We start from the raw sequence: 26,402 nt of genomic DNA, 5'->3' as shown, positions 1-26,402 counted from the left end.
GGGACAACACCACAGCATGGCCTGATGAGTGGTGTGTAGGCCTGTGCCCGAGATCCGAACCTGTGAACCCTGGGCCACCAGAGTGGAGCACGTGAACCCAACCACTACCCCACTGGGCCAGCCCCTAAAGCTTCTTTAGTGGCAGGAGCTACTTTCCAAACTGACTTCCCTAGGTAAAATCACCAGCCAGATTGACATTAATATTCATTTGTTAATCTTACAAATAGCACCTATCACATGCTAGGAATGGAGGTAAGGGCTAGAGACGCTGATAAATGACCACCACCCTTACCCTCAGGAAGTTTGGATGAGAGGAGTAGTTAGATATTTGCACATCCTTTTGTTTGCAATGTGTTACATGTCAAAATAGGGCTGTGCTCATGTAAAGGAAGGATGTGTTAATTCTGCCTTGACGGGGTAGGGGTGGCGTCAGAAGTGGCTTCACAGAGTTGGAGATGTTTGGGCTGTGTCTCAAAAGAGAGAGAGTTCTTGATGCAGTGGGAGCGGCCTGGGAGCCCCTAGGCATGCAGTCCAGTAGTTTGGGAATATTTGTCTCCCACAATTAGGGGTAGGGTATGGGTATGTGGTGAGGGCGTGACAGAAAAAACAGTTGGAAAGGTAGGTTAGGGCCAAATTGCAGAGCCCATGGCATTTCATAAGAACTTTGTTACATTCTGGGGGTTTCCAGAATACATGGGATACCACAGTTCTTATAAAGGAGGGCCTATATATCCATATGCACATTAAGCACTATCTGTAGATTTAATAATTAATATCACTAACATAGAAATAGGAGCTTTCTCCCAAATATATGTAGCTGGCTGATATTGTGATTCATCAACCAAAAATTCACTTAAAGTGTTACTAAGTTAATAGTATCCTTTTTTGTGTGTGTATGTGAGGAAGATTGGCCCTGAGCTAACATCTGTTGCCAATCCTTCTCTTTTTGCTTGAAGGAGATTGCCGTCAAGCTAACATCTGTGCCAGTCTTCCTCTATTTTTATATGTGGGATGCCACCACGGCATGGCTCGATGAGCAGTATCTAGGTCTGCACCCAGAATCTGAACCTCTGAACCCCAGGCCACAAAAGCAGAGTGCGTGAACTTAACCACTACACCACCGGGTTGGCCCCTAAATTAATAGTATCTTTTTGATCACTGTATATTTTCTTCATCAACAGATATTAAGAGGAAAATATCTATTGCCTGAGGTCTGCAAAATTTTTGATAGAAAAATAATATTTAGAAATAGTGCTGTTGATGAGAGGTAGTCATGAAATTTTTTGAATTAACAAATGGTATATGTTCTGGAGTCAAGCTGCTCCAAATCTTCTTCACTGTATGACTTTCAGCAAGTTATTTAAACTCTCCAAGCTTTAGAGTCCTTATCCCTAACAGGAAAATAATACCATTGGTCTCTTAAGATTGTTATAAAGATATAATGACGTATGAAAAGCATGTAGCATGGTGCCAGGCACAGGAGATGTGCTCAGTAATATGAGCTGTTTCTGTTATTTTTGGTGTCACACGCAGATGGATGTGAGATCTGACCCAGTGTAGAGGAAGAGTTCAAAAGGGAGAGTTGTAAGACTGTTTGTTATCCAAGTGAGAAATAATGGGGGCGTGGGTTAGGGCAGAGGTTGGGGTGTGGAGAGTATGAGAAAGGGTATGTCCACTTAGGTAAGGATGTGGGAAGTTAAAGGAGCCGCCTTCTGTTCATGCCCAAAGCAGTGGACCAGGCTAAGATGAGAGTTTACTGAAATCTGTTTCTGTCATTTCTTGGCATCGAATGGCGTGAATTATCTGGCAAGTTCCATGGCTCTTCATTCCTGGAATTGATCTAGATAAGAATTCACTTAGGGTAAAAATTTTTTTTATTAGTTTAATGAATTAATAACCCCTCTTTGGAACAAGTTGAAACTGGAAGGAGAACATAAGTACCTTGTTTCATTCTGATTTAGCATAGCTCCACAGTTTAGCCTGTACCCATAATCGAGCTTTCAAAGGAATGGCATATTCCAAATTTTAAAAAACTAAGTCGTATTTACATATTATTAAATATTTGTATGTCTCTGCTTAGAAAAATCAGACAGGATAAATGTTGTGTCACCTGAGAGATTTTTATTTTCTTCTTTGTTGTTTCTGCATTTTCCAAAATGAATATATGTATTTTTTAAATGTGCTAAAAAGGAAAACAACAACAAAAAGAAATGGACCAGAAAGGCATAAGGGAATTCTCCATCGCTGTCTTTTTGAGTAGTTGTATACAAATGCTGTGGTAGGGGGTGCTCTCCCGACTGTTTCATTTCGGTCAGATGGTGTTCTTCTAAATCCAGTGATATGGGGGCTGGCTTGTCCTGGTGGGTGGAGGTGAGAAACGCGAGTAGCGGTAGTATGCGCTGATGGGGCCAGTCAAAATGTGACTATTACATTTTATTGAATTATTTTTAATATGAAGTTAGAGTCCGGGTTAAGACATAGGATTCCTGTTAATTACCATCATTTCTCATCTGCAAATTCTCACACACGTGGGTGCTTGCCCACAGCATGAACGCACACTGTGGAAGTGGCTAGCCCTCACCATGAGCAGCCAGAATATCAATCCAGAGATCAGGAAGTGGGGCTGGGGGTGTCTGATCTCAGCTCTGTTACTTAGTTTTCTAATTGACTTGGCTAAGTCGTTAACCTCCCCCAGCCCAGCTCCTTCATCTTGAATGAGGGATAATCGTTAACAGTTCTGACTACCTCACAGGGTCATTTTGGAAATCCATTTTGAATGGATTATAAAATGCCGTATAGAGGAGAGTTGTGTTTAATGCTGGCTTGGCCAGTCTTCAGCACTGTGGTCATGGGCAAGTGACATAAGCTCTCTGATCCCCAGTGCTGTAAAACCAAGGCAATTGAATTTTAATTTTTTGTTCCTCCAACACATGTGAGACAGCTGGGGTTCAGAAACAGTGACTCTGAGCTGCATACCCTAGGTTAGTGGTTCTCGAATTGAGCGGGCATCAGAATCGCCTGGATGGTCTGTGAAACCACAGATCCTGGGCCCCACCTCTGGGGCATCTGATTTAATGGCGGGCTTGAGAACATGCATTTCTAACAAATTCCCGAATGATACTGATACTCCTGTCCCAGGGCTACACGTTAAGGGTGGGGGTGGATAGTAGGCAGATGGGAGAGCTGTATGCAGTGTGAAAAACCATCCCATTGAATTTAATATTCACCCGGTCTCCTCTCTACACACACACTCAAATCACCTGAGCTAGGTGTTTTTCTGAGATTCTTTCCTCCTCCTGACTGTCTGGTTTTCTCTCGATACCTCAGCCCGTAGAAATAAGAAGCAACTTTTGGATGAAGCAGTTCTCACACCAGTAGCCTAAATAACATTGACAAATCGTTATTACACAGCATCGGGTCGAATTCAGAGATGTTATTCACACACGTATGTGCACCAGAGGCCAGTGATGTCTTTTAGCTTTGTTCTCCTTTTTAAAAATTCAGTGAGTAAGCTAATTTTATAGGAATGTCTCAGAAAGCTATTCCTGTAATTTACCAGCATTGGTAAATTGAAATAGAGGAAGCAGTGCTGATGAGCTCAACCTTACTGAAACTTAATCATGGCGAGGTCCCTCCAGATTCAGAGTTTGGACGGGAACCCTCCAGCTCGCCCCTTATCGCTCCGTTGTGTGGTAAAGTTGAATTTGCTCACGTGGTATTTACTTTTTCAGCCAGGGTTAATCCTTCTGTGTGATTCTTTCACTGGAGGGTTGAGTAAGAGGGGGAGAGTTGGCATTAATTGCTTCATCAACTAGACGTGTGAGTCATCTCCCGCTTGTCTTATTAATTCAACTGGAAGGAGGAGAAATGTTCTCTCTGGTTCCTGAGGCCAGCTTGGGCTTCAGTTTACTAGTATACTCCCTCAGAGGGACTGGGGATCATAGTTTCATTCACTTAGTAAGGGAATGAATAGATGGTGAATCTCATTATCTTAGCAGATGTACGTAAATATATAAGTGGCAAACTGCAGTTGACCTCGTGATATTTATCAATGATCAGATGCCTTAGGCGGGATGTTAGCCCTGAAAGGGCTTTATATTGAAGGTGGTTGATTAAAAATAAAAGGGATGTGTTCAGGTTCATATCTTCACTGAATTCCCCTCTCCTTGCTTCCAATTTGATTAACAGAGGTGTTGTGGAAAAAAGAGGGCAATTTCCAAATAAAATGGCCTTTAGTTCTTTTTTGGGTTTAATGTGGTAGCTGGATTATTTTGAAACACGATTGTGTGTCTCTTTTTTTCTACTTCTGAAGTTCAGTTCACTCATGTCTTCCTGTTTGGCGTGCACCTTCCCCTTCTGACTCAGTCTTCTCTATTTCTCTTCTCGGTCTACCGGACCACTCTTCTGCCTCTGCCTTGGGCTTTCCTCACTAGCTGTCTCCACGCACAGCCTTTTTCACTGAAGCGTGTCCCTGTTCACTGTTCTTTCCAAAGAATATGAGTGCTCCCTAGGCAGACCCTCCAGATGGAAAATACATCTTTCTTTTAACTAAGAAGTTCCTTTTGATTCAGGAGGAATTTACATACAGTGAAATGCATGCATCTTCAGTGTACGGTTAATGAGTTTTGATAAGTAGTTACAGCTGTGTAGCCAGCAGCCTCGTCTGGATATAGGACAGTTCCATCACCCCAAAGAGAGTCTTCCTGTCAATTCCCATCTCACCATGTTCAACCACTGCTCTGATTTCTTTCACCATAGATGAGTTTTGTCTATTCTTGAACTTCGTAGAAATGGAATCATTCAGTGCATACTTTTTTGTATCTGCTTTCTTTATTCAACATATCATTTTCAAGAGTCACCCACATTGCTGCAAGTATCAATAGTTTATTATTTTTTAAAATGCTGACCAAGTAGTCCATGTATGTATACTGCAGTTTATCCATTCACCCATTCATGGACATTTGGGCTGTTCCTGTGTTTTGACTATTATGAAGAAAGCAGCCATAAACATTCTTGTACAAGTCTTTTTGTGGACATAGATTTTCATTTCTCTTTGGAGTGGAATTACTGGGACATAGGGTAGGTGTGTAACTTTAGAAGAAACTGTTCATTTTCTCAGCTGCTCCTTGCATTTGGTGCCCCCTCCACAAGCGTTTGAAAGTTCTAGTCACTTCACATCCTCACCAACATTTGGCGTTCTCATTCTTTTTAATTTTAGCTGTTCTCGTGGTTAAATGAAGTAGTATCACATGGTTTTAATTGCATTTCCTGATGACTAATGATGTCGAGCATCTTTTTTATGTGCTTTTTGGCCATTTGTGTATCTTCTTTTGTGTAGTGTCCAAGTCCCTTGACTATTTAAAAAATTTGATTGATTGCCGTTTTTTGATGTATAAGAATTCTTTATATATTCTGGATACAAGTCCTTTGTCAGATCTATGTAGTACAACATTTTTTCCCCAGTGTTTTGGCTTACCTTTTCATTTTTTTAAACTGTGTTTTGGGATAAGTAGTTTTTAATTTTTTTTTTTGGTGTCAAAATGACTTTTTTTTTATTGTGGTAACATCGGATTATAACGTTATGTAACTTTCAGGTGTACATTGTAATATATTTCGACTTCTCTGTAGATTACATTATGTTCACCACCCAAAGACTAATTACAGTCCATCACCACACGTGTACCTAGTCACCTCTTTCCCCCTCCCCGCTCCCCCCTTCCCCTATGGTAACCACCAATCCAATCTCTGTTGCTATGTGTTTGTTTGTCATTGTTTTTATCTTCTACTTATGAGTAAGATCGTGTGGTATTTGACTTTCTCCCTCTGACTTATTTCACTTAGCATAATACCCTCAAGGTCCATCCATGTTGCCACAATTGACTGGATTTTATCTTTCCTTATGGCTGAGTAGTATTCCCTTGTGTATATATACCACATCTTCTTTAGGATAAGTAGTTTTTAACTTTAATGAAGTCTAATTTATCATTTTTTAAGATAAATATTTTTTCTCTGTCTTTATAAAACTTTTGCTTACCATCTGGTTACTAAGATATTCTCCTATGTTTTTTCCCAGAAGCTTTTTAGTTTAGCCTTAACTTTTAAATCTACGACCATCTCAAATTAGTTTTAAAGTATGATATGAGGATAGGATCAACGTTCAATTTTTTTCATACATTTATTAAAATGTACGAAACAATTATTAAAAAAATTTTCTTTTCTCATCAAATTGCCTTAGTGCCTTTGTCAAAAACCAGTTGAGTGTATTTGTTCTGTTTCAGGACTGTTCTGTTCCATTGATCTGCATGCTATCCTTACGTCGGTACCATACTGATTTGATTAAAATAGCTTTATGATGTCAGGTAGTGTGCGTCCTCTAACTTTGTTCTTTGCCGAGATTGTTTTGGATGTTCCTAGCTCCTTTAGGGCTCCATGTAAATTTTAGAATTGACTTGTAATTTTTTTAAAAAGCTTTTTACAAGTTTGTTTGGATGGCATTGAATCCCAAAACATAGTGTATCTCTCTGTCCTCTTATTTATTAATTTCTCTCAGTAATGTTTCCCTGTTTTTGGTGCAGAGACATTGCATGTTTTCTGTAAAATTTAACTGTATTTTATGTTTGTTTGATACCAGAATGAATTTGATTTATTAGAATCTCATTTTCAAATTGTTTAATGTTTAGATGAGGAAATATAATTGATATTTGTTTATTGACCTTGTATTTTGTGGACTGCTAAATGCCCTCACTGGTGAGGGTGGATAACCATGCCTTGTTCCTTATCTTAAGGGGGAAGCATTCATTCTCTCTCCATTAAGTAGGATGTGAACTGTAAGTTTTCCATAGTTGTCCTTTATTGGATTGAGGAAATTTCCTTCTGTTCCTAATTTTTGAGAGATGTTGACTTGTTTTCATCGGCAATGGATTTTGAATTTTGTGCAGTTGTTTTTCTACCTCGAATAAGATGTCATATGATTTTTCTCCTCTATCTGGTGAATTACGTTGGTTGATTTTAAATGTTAAACTTACCTTGAGTTCCTTGGATAAGAACAAGTTATCATTATGTATTGTTCTTTTCACCTATTGTTGAATTTTTTTGCTAACATTTTATAAAATATTTTTACAACTATGACCATTACAAATGTGTGTCTCTAATTTTCTTCCCTCATATAATATTTACTAGATTTTGGTATTGGTGTTATGCTGGTCTCATAAAATGTGTGGTGGAATGTTCCTGTCTTCTCTATTTTCTGAAAGAATTTTTGTGAGATTTTATTTCTTTTAAAAACAATTCGTAAAATTAGGGGTCAGCCCGGTGGCACAGTGGTTAAGTGTGCATGTTCCACTTCGGCAGCGCGGGGTTCACCAGTTCGGATCCCGGGTGCAGACATTGCACTGCTTGGCAAGCCATGCTGAGGTGGGCGTCCCACATATAAAGTAGAGGAAGATGGGCATGGATGTTAGCTCGGGGCCAGTCTTCCTCAGCAAAAAGAGGAGGATTGGCAGCAGATGTTAGCTCAGGGCTAATCTTCCTCAAAAAAAAACGGTAAAAAAAATTGGTGAAATTCAATAGTGAAACCATTTGGGGCTGGAGTTTTCTTTGCGCAAAAGTTCTAAAAGTATTTTAATTAAAAAATTAATCATGCTGTAAAATGTCCTTTTTTAGGGGTGGGTGGGCAGTTCTGAGTTTTAACACGTGTAGAGTTGTGTAACTACCACCACAATCAGTATACAGAACGGTTGTATCACAGTGTCCCGAGGATTTTGATAATGAGGTCAATGTCTTAACAGAGAGCAGACTCTTCAAATTTTTTGTTTATTCTTTGTTATGTTTTGGTAAATTATGTTTTCCATTTTTCAAGCAGTTGTTCATTTCATCTAAATTGTCAAATTTATTGGCATAAAGTTGTTCATACTAATTTCCTTGTTATCTGTGTAGCATCTGTAGGATCTGTAGCGATATCCCCTTTTCCATTTCTGATATTGGTTATTTTGTTTTCTCTTCTTGTCTTTGTGATTAGTCTTGCTAAGAGTTAATCAGTTTTATTAATCTTTTCAAAGAACGTCTGTTGCTTGTTTTCTGTTTCATTGATTTCTACTCTTTATTAGTCCTTTTATTCCTTTGGACTTAATTTGCTATACTTTTTCTAGATCATTACTTTGAAATTTTTCTTCTTTTCTCTTATTAAGTGCATACACTTTTAGGATTATCATATCTTCCTAACGAATAATACCCTGTAATTATTATGAAATGGTCCTTTAACTCTGGTAATTCTTGTCTACAAGTCTACTGATACAGATATGGGCACAACAGCTGTAGGCTCTTCAGACGTCAGCCAAGGACTTGCAACGAATCCTCATATTTTAGTTGCACTGCAAAAATTTTGATATATAATACTTTTATTGTTGCTTAACTCAGTATTTTGTTATTTCCATTTCATTTCCTCCAGGGATTGTTTAATAGTAAGTATTTTAATTCCCAGAAATATGGGGAATTTTTAAGCTTTTCTCCTTTTTCTTGATTGCTAACTACATTTTTGATTTATCTGATTTTCTCCATAGTTATGGCTTTAAATATTTTGAAGTCATTTTGTTAGATGCATATGTGTTCATGACCATAAAATCTTCTTTATTGATTGTTCCTTTTGCCAGTATATAATGTCCCTCATGGTCATTTGTAATGTGTTTTACTTTACATTCCATTTGTCTGCTATTAAAAGTACTGTCCTGGATTGTGTTTTTATTTTTGTTCATATTTTCTCTCTCTCTCTCTCTTTTTTTTTTTTTGGTGAGGAAGATTGGCCTTGAGCTAACATCTGTGCCACTCTTCCTCTATTTTGTTTGTGGGACACCACCACATTATGGCTTGATGAGCAATGTGTAGGTCCACGCCTGGGATCTGAACTCACGAACCCTGGGCTGCTGAAGCAGAGTGCGTGAACTTAACCACTATGCTCCCTGGCCAGCCCACCATATTTTCTTTTTTTTTTAATCTCTTATTTTCAACAAGTTTTATACTTTCATTTTAAATGGATCACTGGTTTTTTCCTATATACTGTGTATAGTTTCAGTGCAATACTAGTCTCTGTTGTTTGATTATTGACTTAACACCCAATTATACTTATCATTATTACTTTTATTAAGACTTTTTAGCCTTGTTCAATGTTTTCTACTATCATTTCTTTTTGCTTATTTTTTTAGCCCCTTTTCTTCCTTCCTTTGGATAGATTGAATTTTCTTTTGCTTGTTTTAAAAGAGTACATTGTATTTTATTCTTAGAATATTTACCTTTATCTTAATATAAACTTAGTTTTCTCTATCTAAAACTGATCAGTAACTTCATTGCTCCCCAAATTATAAGTCACTCCTCAACTTATAACCCTTGGGCCTCTCCTGTCTCAGTCTGTTTTCCCCCTCGTGAGACTTAACCACCTTATTTCCTCCAAGAGCTTCCCTGAATTCTTGTGTTAGTTAATGAGCATAACCCTAAGATGCATCAGCCTGTAGCCCGTGCAACTTCCCCATCTTGTTTGGAACCAGAAGTGACATGTCCATTTAGAAAGTTCATTCTTCTGGCAGAGTTGAGGATGGAATTGATTGGGGCGACACTGGAGACAGAGATACCACGTAGGGTCTGTTGCAATAGTCCAGGAGGGTTTAGGAGGGTGCAAGTTAGGACAGTGGCAGTCAGAGAGGAAGGCCTGGTCTTGATGTGTACTGAGGAGTACGAAAAAAAGAGAAGCGGATGGTGCCAGGAGTGAGTGGCAAATATATTAAATTTCTTTCTTTTTTTTTTTTAACCCTGCCTTCGAAATTCCAGTTACACGATTTCTTATCAGGGTTTTGTTGGCCGAGTTAAATGAGGTAGAACGTGTAAAATACATGGCATATATCCTGGTATAGAAGTGATAATTTTAAAAAATTGAATGCTAGCTTCCACATTTCTGTTTTAGATGACTGTATGAATGGGCAGAGGGAGGCTGCAGGTGACCTGGGAGGAGGAAGTGGGTTTTGGGGTTTTTTTTTTTTTTGCAGCGAGGGCAGTGGGAAATGTAATTGTTTTATTTCTTGTAATTTTAAATTTGAATTGCTGATGGGACATCTAGTAGCAGATAATCGGATATATAAGTCTAGAGCTGATAGGAGACGGGGATTGGAGAGTAGTTAATAAAACTATGGGACGTCTTCTAGCGGGAGGTGATAGCGTGAGAGAGAAGAGACCTTGGAAAAACATTTGTAGGATGGATTTGGAGGAAGAAGATCCATCAGAGAAAATGAGGAGGCCTGGATTCTTATCCCACTTCTGACATTAACTGGTTTACTTAACCTTTTGAAAAGCACTTAATCCTTTCAGGGGCTTCTGTTTTTTGAGCTCTCTCTCTTTCTCCCTCTCCGTCCTCCTCTCCCCCTCTTCCCTCCTTCCCTCTCTCTCTCAATTCTTCATTAATTCAACAAATATTTCTTGATTACCTATTATATGTCGAGTTCTGCTCTAGGTACTGAGGTTAAAGCATCAGATAAGACTTGGCCTTTGACCTCTAATGCTGGGAGCAGGCAACACATTTAACCATGACTCTATGTTAAGCATTTTGATAGATGAATGTTACAGAACCACAGAGAAGGGGCATCTAAATCAGGTTGACTGGGGGAAGAAGGAGTCAGAGAAGGCTTTCAGAACACATGTCCTTCAAACTAGGCTTTTCAGAATGAGTCATTTAGACAAGCGCGAGTAAAGTAATCTAGACAGTATATGCAAAGAAAGATGGGCTGAAGGAGCAACAAGCATGTCAGTACGACAGAAATGAGGCCGGCCTGACAGTGCTGGAGAGGTTCAAGGACTAGATGAGGAGGGCCCTTCTGTGCCAAACCCAGGAATTTGGATTTCGTCTAGAACGGAATGCAAACCCATTGAAAGACTTTAAGCAGGGATGTGAAAATTCAAGCGTGTGTTTCAGAAATCTCATTTTTCTACTGCTGTGCATTTGGCGTGATACTGATATGTTTTAGATAGAGACCAGAAAGGAAACAGTTATAGAAATTCAGGTGATGGAGGAATGTTTATTCAACAACCACGGAGCACCTGCTCCATGCTCATCACTGGTCTGTGTGCTGGGGATCCCACATGGACCAGGCAAGACAGGCCCCTTGTGCTCAGGGAGTTTGTAGTGACAGTAGAACTGACAGAATGGAAAGAGTGGGCAGAGTGGAGAGAGGTTAATGAGGCAGGATGGAGGGGATTTGATGACTAATTAGCTGTCAGAGGTGGGTGAGAGGGAAGAGTTTCTGGTTTGGTTAACTGGGTGGACAATGACACTACCTGCTATATTGGGGAACCCAGCAGAAGAACTGAGGGGGTCTCCGGGTGGCTGGCATCTATTTGGATAAACAAGTCTAGACCTTAGGCGGAGCCTCTGCAGCTTTCTTGTTTACTATGTGAAAGAATTGAAGTAGATGTTTAAGTTATTGGATTTTATTCTGTTCCATGATTCACTTTCGGTCTCTGCCTGTTACAGTTGCTTCACTGAGGACCAGACTTCCTTAGACAGTCGTGTACCACATAATGATGTCTTGGTCAACGACGGACCCGGTATACGATGGTGGTCCCTTAAGATTAGTACCACATTGCTTAGGTATGTAGTAGCCTATACCATCTAGGTTTGTGTAAGTACACTCCATGATGTTCGCACAATGACAAAATCGCCTAGCGACACGTTTCTCAGAACATATCCCTGCTGTTAGACGCAGGACTATATATATCTCCGCAGAACGTAGTATGGGGCTGGCAAAACAGTAGGGTTGTTAATTGTTTTAGGAAGATCTGGAATCCAGTACCATTGATTTCATTATTCACCCGCTGGTACCTACCTTTCCTTTACCCTCCAGGCCCAGCCTGTACTCACCACCTTGAATTTGGCTTGCTATGTAAATTGCTGTGGGCAGTTGTGTCATATTCATATCATGTAGACCCCCAGAGTGCTCCAACATGTAGGGATTTTAGGACTATTTGGTGCAATCTATGCATTTTATAGATGAGAGAAGAGGCCTGGGGAGGTTGTGTGGCTTTGAAAGTACCGGTGGGGCTAAGATTAGATCTCTCAATTCACTGGTCTCTTTTTCATTGCCGCGCCCTCCCCCTTACGAGGCTGGCACTGGAGTGCTTAGAGAGCAAGGCAGACTTGTTCTTAGGTATATACTTGTGCAGAAGTTTGGAAATGACTAAGCCTGTGTATGTAACTTTGAGAGTTCGTGTAAAGATTGTCAAGAAGAATTGGATTACTTTAGCTCTGACAAAGGGAGACAGTACCCTCGGATGTCACACTTGAATGCAAGCATCTCTCTTTGCCTGCATGCCCTTGTTTGGGGGTCCCCTCAGAAGGCTTACCGTAAGGAATCATTCTACCCCAGATGTAGAATCATGCTGCACTGCAACTTTAAAGAAAAAGTAAAAAGTGCAGAAACTACCGAACTGAGTGTGGGAAGCACTTCTTGTTGGTTAAGAGTTTCAAGTGCTGGAGAAGAGATGTGTTGAAAGGACATTTACTTTCATCAGCTTCGAGCATCTGTTTTTTATTCTTTAAAAAGAAGCGACACCTCAAATTATGGCAGTCCCTAGGCAAGTAAGCACTTGAGATTTTGATCTGTACAGATTCTTAGAGGGAGCGCCTCCCCGGAGCTTTTAGTCGCGATTTGTAGCCCTTGACTGATTCTGTAGAATGACAGCCAATTTTTGTGGGGAGGGGAGAAGGAGGCAGAGAGAGCTCAGGGACTGCTCTGTGAAGCAGCAAATAAACCATGTCTCCCATCCCCGGCTAGAAGTGGAAACTGTGCTCAGCAGACCCTGGAGACCAAATTAAAGGAGATAACCTCCATGTTTTTATTTTTAACTCAGTGCCCACTTCCAAAACATTCATACAGTGTGGGCTCCCTCTCGGTTTTCTTTTTTTTCCTCTTCTTTTATATAGATTTAATTTTTTTATTGTAGTAAAATATACATAGCATGAAACTCGCCATTTTTTAATGTGCAATTCTGTGACATTAAGTACATTCACAGTGCCGTCCATCACCACTATCCTATAGTTGTGATTTTTATTTTAGGCAGAAGTTTCCCAAATTAAGCAAATTGAGAAGAGAGGAGGCATTGCCTTCAGTCCCACAGCCCTGCGTGACGGCACTGTTAGAATTAAGATATGTTAGTCTCCATGTCTTTTTTCTTATTTATATGATTTTGTTCAGACCTAGTTGCAATACTGTTCATAGAGGTTATAGAGAGAATTTTCAAGTTGTAAGGGAATTTAAAGGTGGTCCACTCCATTCTTCCTTTTTTAGATTAAGAAACGAGCGGCTGAAAGGGACAGTGACTTGCTTGGCTGGACAGTGACTGAGCCGGGTCTGGAGTCCAGGTGCTCCGTCTCCTGAGCCCCAGGCCCTGGGCTAGTCTGTCTTTAGTTTCAAAATGTAATATAAAAAATTCATCAGTGGTTTATTCTTAGGGTTTATTTCTTTTTTCTCTCTTTCTTTATGTGGTTTCTGTGTCTGGAGTTTTTTAAAATGGCGTCTTCAGACAGGAATTTGTTTTAAACGAGAAAATCACAACATTTCTGCTATTCCTGGGGCTTATCGCTCATGACCTAGACGCTGACATTCACTCCTGTCTTGCCTCTGTTCAGATATTACTAGATCCAGGATGTTGCTGCATGTTTTTTTTTTTTTCCTTTCCATTTGTTTTGCTGATTGTAGTAAAACCAAAGTTTAAAGGTGATAGTCATTTTCTTTTCCTTCTTAAGATCTGTTTTCCACTTACAAATTAGGTGAAAACCGAGGGAAACAGAGCCTTACAGCTAAAAACAGAAGGTCTGCTTACCCCTTTGCACCCTCAGGCCTGATCTGCCTGTTCGATCCCCTTTCACTGCTCTGGAGCTTCTAAATTCCCAGTGGGGAGCAGTTTTCACCTCCTCCTGCCCACGCTGGAGGTCTGTGGGAGGTGGTTAGGAAGCTGGAGGCCGGAGGAGCTGGGGTATATTGTTTGGGTCGGCCATAGCAACCACAACAGTAAAAGGAACAGGACTAGTTTTGTGCTGCTCTGTAAATGGCCAGGATTCAGCCGTTATCTCAGGACTTCTGCTCGGCACCAGACAATCTGATCTCCTGGTAAGGTTCAACTTGGCCCTCCTCTCCCCTCCTCCTTTGATCACATTGTCAGCCAGGAATGGACACGGGGAGGGAGTCCAGAACACAGCAAGATGTGCACCCAGCAGAAACATAATAACCACAGAGACAGAACAGGGAGTGTTTTCTCGCCTGTACCCCAGATACAGACAAGTGTGTTCCCCAGTCCTTGCCAACGCTCACTCTTAAAGGCTTGAGCACCTCCAAAGAGCCTGTCCAAATTACCAGCTTGAGTAGCTGGAAGGAGCAGCGTAAGGAAAGTCAAGGAAGACCCCAGAATTTGTATAGTTAGGGAAGCTTGAAATGCAGGGATTGCCTGCCACATGTATTTCATAAAAATGTAATTGAAGAGGAGAGTGAGAATACAGAGTAAGCCTCCACTGCTTAATAATAGCTTATTTTTTGGACTCGGCATAGCTTTTCTTTTCATTCAGCAGATCATTTTCCGTGTCATTCAGTTTATTTTAAGTAGTGCGTTTCATCCTGAGCAGATTAAGAATTTTATTTTTTCAATTCTGTATGTACTGTGTTGCTTCCTACTGGGATGTTGATAGATATTTTTTTAATGTTGATGAGCAAAATCTATGTGGGCAGGTGCTGAATTTTGAATGTTTTTCTTCTAAGGGGCAAAGTTGATTCTTATTCACAATCCTTCGAGTCTGATATTTCATTTGGGTAGACTTCTGTTAAAAAAAAACAAGAGCCTCTTTTTCTTCTTATCACCTCGCAGTATCTGCTCTGCCGGCTCTTGCAGTGTGGTCTGCCTTAGCTCTCCCTGGAAGTCACATTGTGCTTTAGAACTGTCTTTACTATGACCCACAAACTGTCTTCAGACTTCACTCTAAGGAGCCAGAGGTTAAAACCATGAATAAACAGTGCAACAACCTCTCCACTTTTCTGACTCCAGCCCTTCTTGAAAGCCACTTGGAACCTGCCTCTGAATTCAGGTAGACATATTCCTTCTCCTCTCCTTTCTCATCCTCACCTACTCCTAACCTACGGTAACCCGCTCCCCTTTTATTTTTCTGTTTGTCATTTTAGTAGTAACTGACAGGGAAATAGTTACTCAATTTGTAAGACGTTGGGTGGTGAGGTCACAGATTCTGAGATTAGCCTGTAATTTGTAACAATTTCAGACGGATGACAGCAAGGTTTTGCTTGCTGATTTCTGAGCTGTTTTTGTTGGTCTTTTAAGTGCAGTTGAGAGTAATAGAGAAGTTTTTTCTACCGGGGAGCTGCTCAACCCCTGAACACAAAAGATTAACAAATACAGATCGACTTCAGCAGGCACAGAATATTTCTTGTCTAGTGATAAACTGAACGTTGCACAAAAGAAAACCAAAGTGGGACTTTTTCTGGCGGTTAAGATCAGATATTAATTTATGGACAGGCTTTGTGTTGCACAAGTTAAACTTTTAATAAGTTTTTTCTGGTTTTATTTTCTTGATGTTTTCAAGCTTTTCTGCCTTTAAAAAAAAATTAGCTTAGTTGCAAAAGAAGGCAATATTAAATACGGTGTATTTTATTTTATTGAATTGGAAGGACAGTCATAGAATTTTAGAGCTGAAAGGACTTTAACCTAATGTTCTAATTTTACAGATGAGAAATCTGTGGCGTAGTGAGGTTAAAGGAGCAACCCTACAACACACAGCTTGTTTGTAAGACTGAGGCTGAAGCTGAAAAAAACCAGCTTGCTGGAGACTTCTAGTTTAGTGTTTTTTCTTCCTTGGGCACAGCGTTTTGGTTTCAGTTAGCATCTTTTCTTATTATTGAGATTACTTTTTAAATGGATTGGTCTTGAAAATTTATTATTTCAACTTCATTGTTCTCGTACTTCAAGAAGAACAAGAAAAATTCCTAAGCTAAGTACATTACCATGTAACATGGCAAATGTATATACAGATGCTCAACAGTTTGTAATGATTGTCAGCGTGCCATAGCTATTTAGGTGTTTTAATCCTCTTTAGAAAAAGATTTATTTGTTTAAGAAAAGCTCAGTGTTGTGCTATGTATAGACTAGAACAATGAAGCATCACCTGCTTGGTATTGGGAGTGAGAGTGGGAGAGGTAGGGAGTGGCTGGTCCTGGGCGGCTCAAACAAACGTTTGTTCGAGCCTCCTCATCTGTTAATACAGTAATATATCAGTGAAGTCCTTCTTCAGTGAGAGTCGCTAATGATGGAGTGACGTGTTTAGACTTGAAGGTTCTAGGCGCTGCTCAAATAAATAATGAACATAGTCAATTTGCAATGCAGGTGAAAAGTTTATCACTCTTTTTCTTCCCCCCTGTAACCTCTGTGGCTTTCTCTCTTGCTGGGCCGTTGGAAGGGATGATTAGAATGGGCAAATACTCTCTCCTGATGCTCGGAGCATCAAGAAAAGCATCGTGGGTGAGATGTGTCTGCAGAGTGGCAGTACAGACTCAGGGGCCTCATTCTGTTCCTTGGGCCCAGCTCCCCAGTGCCTGGTGGGTCTCTTCCTATTAGGTGGGGCAGAGGGGTGGGGTGGCTTGTTTATTGGTGAGAACAATACCCATTGCTATCAGCACCTGATTATTTATTTGTACTTAGGTGCTGTGAAGAGATTAACTTTATGTTGTTTAATCCATTTTTGGCTCTGTTAGAACATTTTAAAAATTCAGAAGGAAGAAATGTTTGGTCCCTTTGGGAAGGCAGCTTGGTCATTTTGCTAGAGAGAGCCCCACCGCCTGAGTAAATGAAGAACATTTGAGGATTAAGCCCATTGAGAGTTTTGTCTCTTTTATGAGAGATTTGGGAAGTGGGAGGCAACTAGAGGGACAAAAAAACATGGAAAAAAAGAATTTTAAAAAAGGAAAAATTAAGTTTAGCTTTATAGTCACCACCAAAAAAAAAAAAAAAAGACTGACGACGATTTAAGTGCAAAAGAAGCTATTAGAAGGGGCTGGCCTGATGGCATAGTGGTTAAGTTCACATGCTCCACTTCGGCAGCCCGGGGTTCGCCGGTTTGGATCCTGGGTGGGGACCTAGCACTGCTCATCAAGCCATGCTGTGGTGGTGTCCCACATAGAAGAAGTAGAAGGACTTACAACTAGGATATACAACTATGCACTGGGGCTTTGGGGAGAAAAAAAAAAGAGGAAGATTGGCAACAGACGTTAGCTCAGGGCCCATCTTCCTAAAAAAATAAAAAAAATGAAGCTAATAGAAAAAGCTCTAAAGAGCTTTAAATACAAAAAAAGAATGGAAGAAGTGCTGGTAAACAATAAACAACTGTATTCTAAATAGCATTCCCATAACTGGGATTTGAAGGGGATGGAAGGCCTGGGAAGGGTCTTAGAGAAGTTCAGGTATTTAATAAAGAAGTGGCGATTCTAACAGTTTAGTAACAACAGACTTACTTGTGCTTAGAATTATTTTGTCCTAATACTTGATAATATGCTAATAATATGACGAGGAATTTTCCTAATTTATAATCTAAAGCAAAGTTACCTAGTGTATGTGCTGTTATTGAAATCCGCTTAAAATGCGTGGGTAGGCGTACTGGTCCCACGTCTCCCTATTCCCCGCCCCACGGGGGCGTTTCCATTAATATGGTGCTGTTGGTGCCACTCAAGTGTGAGCGCCTGGTCTTAGAGGGGTAAACGAGCCTTGCCAGAGTTTCCTCAAAACTCTCACTGGTGGCAGTATCATATCCACATAGCAAGGATGTTTGAGAGAGAAGAGTTGAGAAAGTATTGCACAAAAACGTCCCTAGTCTTTTCCTTTCTTAACTTCTAGGGTCAGAACCCCCTTTCTCTTGGAAATGAGAAGGGGAGAAAGCCCTTTCTCCACTATTCCTGAGAGAGGTTTCCAAACCCTCTTGGTCCACCTAAACCTGGGGTCTTTGACAGCTGGACCTCTGATCAATAGGTCAGAAAGTCAATTTATTTCTTTCCTTCAAATGTTCCTCTCCACAAGAGAACGCAAAACTGTAATTCTTTAGCGTGCCTTAATGATTATTTACTTTTGTTCTTACTTCATATTTCTCTAGAAAAGATTTAAATATTTAATATTCTATACTCCTGGAATCAAGTGCTTTCAGAAATTGTATTTACTCAGAGTGTTAAAATGCATCAGGTGCTGACATTGTTAGAAGGAAAAAGAAACTCAACATTTTCAGGCAGAAATCATCGTAAAATGCAGTATAAAGTTTCCTAAATAGAGTACAGTATAGTGAACATAATTTAACTTTTTTCTTAGAGATTTATTGTCATTTCTCTGAAGTTATTACACTGATATAATAGAGTCATGATGTCCCAGCTCATAATTCTTCTTGATGCCATGGCCTCTGTCTTATCTGCTTTATTTGGTTACCATGTCTTAAAGCTCCTTTCATTTGCCTATATCTGATCTGTTGTAAACGTAAGGGAAATCAGATAACCAAGCTTATAAAATTACTAGGCTGAATTGTATACCTTAATTCTAACCGCTGCTTTCCCCACCTACCCAGTTTGACCGAAAGCAATCATGGCCACATTCTGGGTGATGGGGGCTGAGACTCCAGGAGGACTATGCAAGGTCAATTAGGACATTAATAAATAAAGTAAGGGCTGTCAATATTCATGACATTTTAAAAATTTCGTAACAGCCCAGATGGGCATTGGATAAGATAATAAAAATAAATACAATCACTTCTCTGTTTAAACCATTCATGATTCAAGATGAAGCTAATAAGACATTTTATAGGATTTCATTGTTTACTACAACAAGGCGTCAATGGAGGCCTGTTAGGTGTGGACCAGGAGTTCTAGAAGCATCAATCTCAGACTGGGACTAGGGCACCAGAATTGTCCCTCGTGCCTGGCTGGTGTGTTGGGGTACTGAGGTGGAAACATCTAGGAGATCTGTGACTCAGAGAAATCTGTGGCATTTCTCTTCAGCTCCTGTTATCTCAAGGAGTGGAGGAGAGATGGTAATCTGAATAACATGGGTTTGCTGGCTCTGCCACTTCTGCTTCTAGTCAGCTCCTTTTAGATGAGAGAGGAGGAACTGTGGGATTTTTATGCACGCACCAAAAGACTTACTTGGCTTATAAGGTAGGTAAGTAGACAGAGTGAAATTATACCTTGTGGGATTTTTGTGAGTGTGTGTGAAATATATTTTCCCCAAAAGTAGAAGCAGTGATTTATATATGGATTCTTTTCAGAAAGGTTATAAGTCTGACTTTGGAATTCAGAATATATGTCTCATAGAAACAGTGTGTGTTAAAGTTGGGTCCCAAGAAAGTCCACAAAATTCCATAATGTCCCTAGGACCAGGCCTGTCATAGTCTCTATGGAGCCTTGGTGCCCAGAGCCCCTCCAGCTGGTGGTACATGATTATGAGGAATGGCCATTGTGGTTTATAGGTAACAATGAAAACTGTGAGTAGAAGTGGGTCATTATTTAACTGACAAAATGAGTGAGACTAGCAAAGGGGCTGATGAGAAGTGAAATCACTTACTTCAGTGGTTCCAGGGGCCTAACTAAGAACTAACACCAGGAGGGAAGTTAAAGGGAAGAGAGTTAGACCCCACTTGAGGAAGAGCGTTCTAACATCAGGACTACCTAAAAATAGAGCAAGCCAATTGATGAGGTAATGAAACCTCTGTCACCTGAGATGTCCAAGCAGAGGTGGGAGGACCCCTTATCAAGAATTCTGCAGAGGGGAGCCATATAAATAGAGGGTCATAATAGACGACCACTCCTTTTTCTCCTGACACTGAAGAGGAGTCCTTAAGACTCATATTTGTGTCCCAGTCTTTTTTTTTTTTTTTTTTGCTTGAGGAAGATTAGCCCTGAGCTAACATCTGTGCTAATCCTCCTCTATTTTGTATGTGGGTTACCGCCCCAGCATGGCTGACAAGTGGTGCAGGTGTGTGCCTGGGATCCGAACCTGTGAAGTGGGGCAGCTGAAGTGGAGTGTGCAGAACCTTAACTACTAGGCCATGGTGCTGGCCTCTGTGTTCGTTTTTAATTGGAAAGGATACTATAACAATATTGAAGGAATTCTAACAAAGGCAAATAGCCATACTTTTGCAAGACTAATACAGTATAACTTTTCATTTATCTACTGTTCCTTATTAGCATACACATAATTTCTTTAAAACAGGGGACACAACTGAACTAACAAACAAAATGTTATTTTCCCGTTCTAGGGAGTGTAATATTCACTATTACTCATCTGTTTTTACACTTCTAAGTATTGACAATAATAAGATATTTAATGGTATATTTATATTATTCTTTGTTCAAATGTTTAAATTCATTATTAGCGAACCAAAAGCATATTCAAAACATGTAGGAATCTTACATAGTTTAAATTTTTCATTGTTTCGAGACTTTGACTTTAATATTTCTGTGCATCAGTGGTCCTGGAGGATTATGCAGGGCAAAGTTCTTTTGACTTATAGTTAGCGTGCTGGATTCCCAGCGTTTCCTACCCCAGGGTGGGCTGTATTTCGCAGCAAACTCTGATAAAGGGCAGATGGGTGTGGGACCGTGAGGAGAGGCTCCCAGGTACCAGAGAGCCTGAGACTGACTCTGTGCTTTTTCCGAGGTCACCGATTTTCAAAGAATTTGAGTATAATTAAATACACTTCATAATGAACTAGGCTGAACATAATTTAATCTTCCCCTGAAGGTACTCAGAGTGTTGGAGTGCTTTGGGGTCGCGGTGAACATCAATTACCTTCTCACGGTGGGTGTGCAGGGGGAGCTGGTTAATAGAGTTCCGTTTGATCGAGTCCAGAATGACTGGACATTTGTTCTCCTCTTATCGGGAGTCCAGTGTCAAGACTTTGGAACTGATGCTTAATGTTGAGTTCTCAGGCGGGAGAGAATGTAATAAAGATGACCTCTTTGGTTTTGAGAGGCTGAAAGTTGATGATGATAATTCACATGGACGTGGTAGCATATAGCGCCTTTTAGTTTTCCAAAGCACTGTCACATACCTTGTCGTCCCTTATTTGTTTCTTATGACAATCCTGGGAAGGAAGCAAGGCAGCTGGCATCCCATTTTTACAGATGAGAGAAATGAAGCTCAGAAAGTTTAAGTGACTTGGGTAAGGTTACATAATGTATAGGTGGCTGAGGCCACTTGACTCCAGATTCAGTGTTCTTTTTAGCATTCTGAAGACGACTGAACATTTGCACACAGTAATATCTTTGAGTGCTTACTGTGTTCCTTGTGCTGTATGTGCATTAACTCAGTTAATCCTCACAGCAGCCGTGTGAGTAGGGAGATATCAGGTCTTTTGACACCAGGATTCTCATGTTGAGAGGTGAGGACACAGAGGCATAGAGAGGTGAGGGCATGCAACGAGTGGGTGGCAGAGCTGAAACTTGCACCCAGGAGCTTGAGCTCCAAAGCCCAGGCCCTCCGCATCATGCAGCTTGACTACACCCATGTAAAGCAGATCGACAGTCAGGTGTCCATAGGTATCTTCCTGTCTGTAAAGATCTCTGCCTGTGTGCTAGGTCTGGGATCATTCTGAGGGAGGTTTTGAACCCAGATCTGCCAATTTGAGATCTTGGGCACCTTGCTTAGCCTCTGAGCCTCGGTTTCCTCATCTCGAAAGCAAAATAGAGAACATCTAAAATGTCCTTGTAAGAATGCGATGAGGTACATGTACTTACGCCATAGCCTTTATTTTTCATAGTGGTTGCTGCGGTTGTAACATTCACAATGGCAAAACCGTATTAAAAGATTTTAAAGAATAAGCTATTAGTATTTACTTCTCATTGTGCGAATATATGTGTATTAATTAGATCTAGTTGTTTTTCTTGAATCTTTAAACTAGGTAAATCTTATAATTACGTTTGTTAATATTAGTATACTTGATTTATAAGTTTATTTCATTAGAGAGCTAGTACGTTATCTGAGAACTGAAAGTAACTGTCCAAATTATTTGTCATATAGTTTATTTGTGACTGATATAGCTGCTAAGGTAGTAGAGGTCCGAGTTTAAAAGCACAGAGAGAAGTATTGATTTCAGTGATTGCAAACAGGTCAATTATATAAACTACACGGAGCTCATTAGAAAATACACAATGACTGCTTTTATTCTGTCTGAACACGTGGTGCCTAGAGCTTCCACTTATACTTTCTTCCAACTACGTCTGCTTCCTTTTTATTTATTTGTTCAGTGTATCTTCTCAGTGACTATTTGTTTACCACCCTTTAACGTGTTTTCTTGACATTGTGCTTCAGGCTGTAAGCTCTTTATATCACAGCTTATCTAATGGTACCTATTTAATAGATTGTAACTGGTAGTAACCACCTAAGAGGTGATTTACATTGTTAACCTCGCCTTTTTATAAATACAAAAAATCCCTATCTTTTAGCATTCTTTTAAATTTCAAACAAGTATTTTTTTTATTTTCCCTGATGGAAGATGATGATACTGTATATGCATTTCCAAACTATGCATATTTATTCTTCATTCCTCACGGGAGTTTATATTCTTTCTTTCAGTAAACTTTACCAAGTACTCACTTTGTGCCCCGTATTTGCTAGGTTTTGGGACTAGGATAGTAAACAAGACAGTCAACGTTCCTACCCTCAGGGAGCTTAGCCACTTACCTAGTGATGAAAGGAGCAAATAATGACCTGGTTCCAAGGAATTCGAGACCTGGTTCCAAAGGGATATTTCTGTGACACCTACAGGTACATTCCGATCCCAGATCATCCTCATCACTACAGAAGACATGAAGCTTGTATCACATTATTTCATCACACTCTTAAATGTAATGAAAGGCCCAAGGAGTGTTTGCAAGCCCTCAAATAGGTTCCTTTTTTGACTCTTTTCTTACTGTCTCCCTTCTTATCTCCCCTTTTGCCTTTTGTCTTATTCTCAGGTTTCAGAGCTTAGTCATTATTCTCTGGGCCTGTCCTAAAAAGTAATCGAGTGACCTAAGGGCAGGGGGCACTGGGTTGTTTCAACGGCAGCAGTGTGAGTGATGAAGGGGATTGGATGGGAAAGAGTGTGCCACGCTGTGTGGTCAGGTCTTACTGTAGGCAGCACTAACACTTTGTGTTGAGTTGACTATGTCTCGGCCACTCACTCTCCCTGTTTGTACCTCCATTTTCTTATTATTAGTATAAGGAGTTGAAGTAGAATGATTTTCTAAGGTCCCTGCCAATGCTACAGTTCTGTGATTCATATGTTCCTGAAAAGTTGTTTCCTTTTTTTCAATAAGTGGAAAGATATTTTCCAGTGAGCCTGGAAATCTGTTTTCCAATTATCCTCTCCCCTGGTTTGGAACTTAGCATCAATGTGTTGTGGCTTCTAACACTGTTGCTGGTCTAAGCCCATCAAGAGGTTAATTACTTGTGAAGAATAAGGAACTACTGGAGAGCCGTAAAACGTTAACGAGAACTTTCGAGGCGGTCTTGTTGGTGATGTGAGTAAGTAAATGCCCTTCGTGCATCTAGCTTCCAAGTGGAGACCTAGTAGTGCTGGGCTGTATAGACTGGGAAGTCACGTGGCTGGTAGAGTCGAGGACTGAAGCTCGTGCTCGAGCTCATCAGGACCGTCCTCTTCCGCCCAGAGGTTAGCCAATCAGAGCTCAAGTAATACTTTTAAAAACCCAACTGGGTTCCTCCGTGTTCCCTTAGGAATCCTCAATAGTACCATTTTTGTTTGTTTGTTTCATTTTGCTCCCTGTAGTGGATAAAAACTCCAAATGAGGAAACAAATGAGGAATTTGTAAAAAAAAAAAAAAAAAAAATTTAATTGCCCATGAAATTCATCTTGTTTCTCATTCTTTTCCATCTGGACTAGAACAGCCCCAGGCCCTAAACTTGCTTTCCTCTGACTTAAGCAGACTCAAGCGTTGTGGTCCCATAACCCTGCCTGACTCACAGGCTCTGTCCTAAAGAGTAAGTATTGTCTTGATTTGCTCTAAAATATGCCAGACAGGAAATTCCTGCTGCATATAGGAAAGGTAGTGTGTTTAAACACGCACACACACACACACACACATCCCCAAGCTTATCTACTTCCATGTTTCCTTTCTGTAAAGCACCTAGAAAAAGGAGAGAGCTGTTTAACTAGCTTTTGGTGGTTGTCAGGGATATTATCAAAGGGAATCTCAAGATAGTAAATTTAATTGTATGAAGTAGTTTGTTGGTAGTTTTAGAATAGCAGTGCTTTTTAGGTGGCCCCATTTGTCACGGAGCAGGAGAAAAGCACATTGGATGTCACCAAGAATATTTTGTGGAAAGGGGACATGTAAAGAATTCCCTCTTTTCCCCATTACCCTGATATTTTCTGGTTGCCTGTATTCTGTTGAGTCAGGCTGGCTATATTCCATCTACAGGATGTTAGAACTTGTTAAAAATTATTCAGCCTTCAATGTTAAGCAGGTACTTCCTCAACCGTTTCTGAATTTAGTTGACGCTCTATGGAGAAGGCCAAAGTTAGGGGGTTTTGCCTGTCTTTGAGTCAGAGGCCCTGCACCAGGGCAGCCTTGAACTGGAACTCGGTTGCTTTTCTAGTACCAACTTGTCTCTGGAGGTGAGCTTAGAATTCTAGCTTCACTTATTCTTTCTGTGACTTCAGAGCTGTTTCATGAATTATTGCTTTATTTACTCGTGCCAAGTGTCTTTTCTCAAGTTATAGGGAGGGATGGATTCCCAAGAGACAGACATTACGTTAGTCCTTTTTTTTTTGAGTAAGAATTTTTTTTTTTAAATAAAGCTGCTAGATGTCATGTCTCGTATTCATGGAACTTCATCAATATTGTTTTTGCCTACTGTCTCCTATCTTGCCACTTTTTCCTTTCGGTAACCACAGTGATCCAGTGTACACAAACCCCTGGAGCTTGAAAATAAACTCGAGTTAATGTTATTAATAAGTTCTCAACTCTGAGTGATGCAGGAACCCAGTGACACACAGTTCACGAAGGGTCCCTCGATGGGTTTTTGGGTTTGTCACTGGGTTTTTATGGGAATGTCACATACCTTTGCTATGAGAAGCATGATGGTGTTAAAAGTAGCTATAGGAAAGTACAGTTTTATGCCTTATATTTTGTTTGGTGAGGCTTTCTGGCAGAGGATTTTTTTTAAACCTCCTGGTTGCTATGGCAATACTGATTTTACAGAGCTTTGGTGACCTCTACAAGTATCAAATAAAGTTCGCTGTGATAAAGGCATGAAAAGATCAAGGAAGCCAGGTGTGTCCTAAATAAAAATATATGGATTAAATTTGTATGCATCTTTGTCTTCACCCCTCATGGTGCCTGTTATCCGTGTGTGTGTGTGTGTGTGTGTGTGTTCTTTTATTCTAGCTGCTTGGGAAAAAATGCTGATTCATAGTGTCATTGTCTTTTGTTTTCCTAGGGAAATTCTGGGTTTGTTTGTAAGTTCATTTTTCTACTACCCTGAGTTTAATCTCTCTAGATAAATCTTTATTTTTTTTCCTCTTATGGACACAAAGCACTTTGCTTTGTTTATGCTAGTAAATGTCAGACTAGTCTCAAAGAATTAGAAGAAATGCCAGTAATTTCATAGGGCTCTCTGCAGCATGACTTTTTCCTTGTTTCTTAACATATTGTACTTTTTAGAGTTCACATTTTAGGCGTTTGAAGGTGATGTTAGAAGATTCCAAGATTTTATTAGTAGCATCAAGACAGTCTTGTCATCACCAATATATAACACATCTGTGAAGTAGACCCTTGTGGATGTCTTCTCATCACAAAAGCAGAAAGTTTAAGTTTGGAGAGGAAGAGCTTTTTCAGATAAATTAAATAGATTTTGCCGCAGAGAGGTGTGACTGGTACTTTCGATTGAACATTTCTCCTGTACTAGCCGGCAGAAAGCTTGGCTTCCTGGTTGTAATTACATGCCACTGGCTTGGTGGTTATTATTTTAGAAGTTGTGTTCATCCTGGATTCCCCGAGCATGTGGAGTAGCACGCCCTGATTGTTCACATTAAGATTGTAATTCCATCCAAGGTTTACAGTGTCATCATAGAAACTAGATGGAGTTATAGCCCCAAGCACATTTTGGAAGACTGCATTATTTATTGAAATACTTTATGAAGTTAAATAATGTTGTAAATATCCTGAAAGTTTGTGGGACTTAGAACATAATTCTGCCCGCATAGAAGGTTCTCAGTAAATATTTGTTGTTTATTTGATTGGCTTCATTTACGTCTTTAAATAAACTGTGTTTTTTAAAAAAAGTCTGGAGAGGTTGTACTTAAGTATTTGTAGGGCTTAAAAAAGATCTTGCCTTAA

The 26,402-nt window shown here is 40.0% G+C and overlaps 1 protein-coding gene across 12 annotated transcripts in view; it reads left to right on the top strand.

Moving 5' to 3' along the window:
- The window catches only part of ATXN1 (ataxin 1), a 384,333-nt gene that overhangs the window by 43,799 nt on the left and 314,132 nt on the right, over positions 1–26,402 (top strand). The window contains exon 1 of one of the 12 annotated variants that reach the window (XM_070585101.1): positions 11,515–11,626. The exons of 9 other annotated variants lie outside the window; for them this stretch is intronic. The gene's annotated coding sequence lies outside the window, so the exon portion shown is untranslated. Of the gene's footprint in view, positions 1–11,514; positions 11,627–14,030; positions 14,145–14,948; positions 15,110–26,402 lie in introns of those variants that run through there. 2 more of the 12 variants (XM_070585100.1, XM_070585099.1) reach the window with 2 other exon arrangements.

Source organism: Equus przewalskii, chromosome 19, assembly GCF_037783145.1.
Source record: "Equus przewalskii isolate Varuska chromosome 19, EquPr2, whole genome shotgun sequence".
Lineage (NCBI taxonomy): Eukaryota > Metazoa > Chordata > Mammalia > Perissodactyla > Equidae > Equus > Equus przewalskii.
The sequence above is the reverse complement of the archived record's forward strand: the minus strand, read 5'-3'. Positions and strand labels throughout refer to the sequence as shown.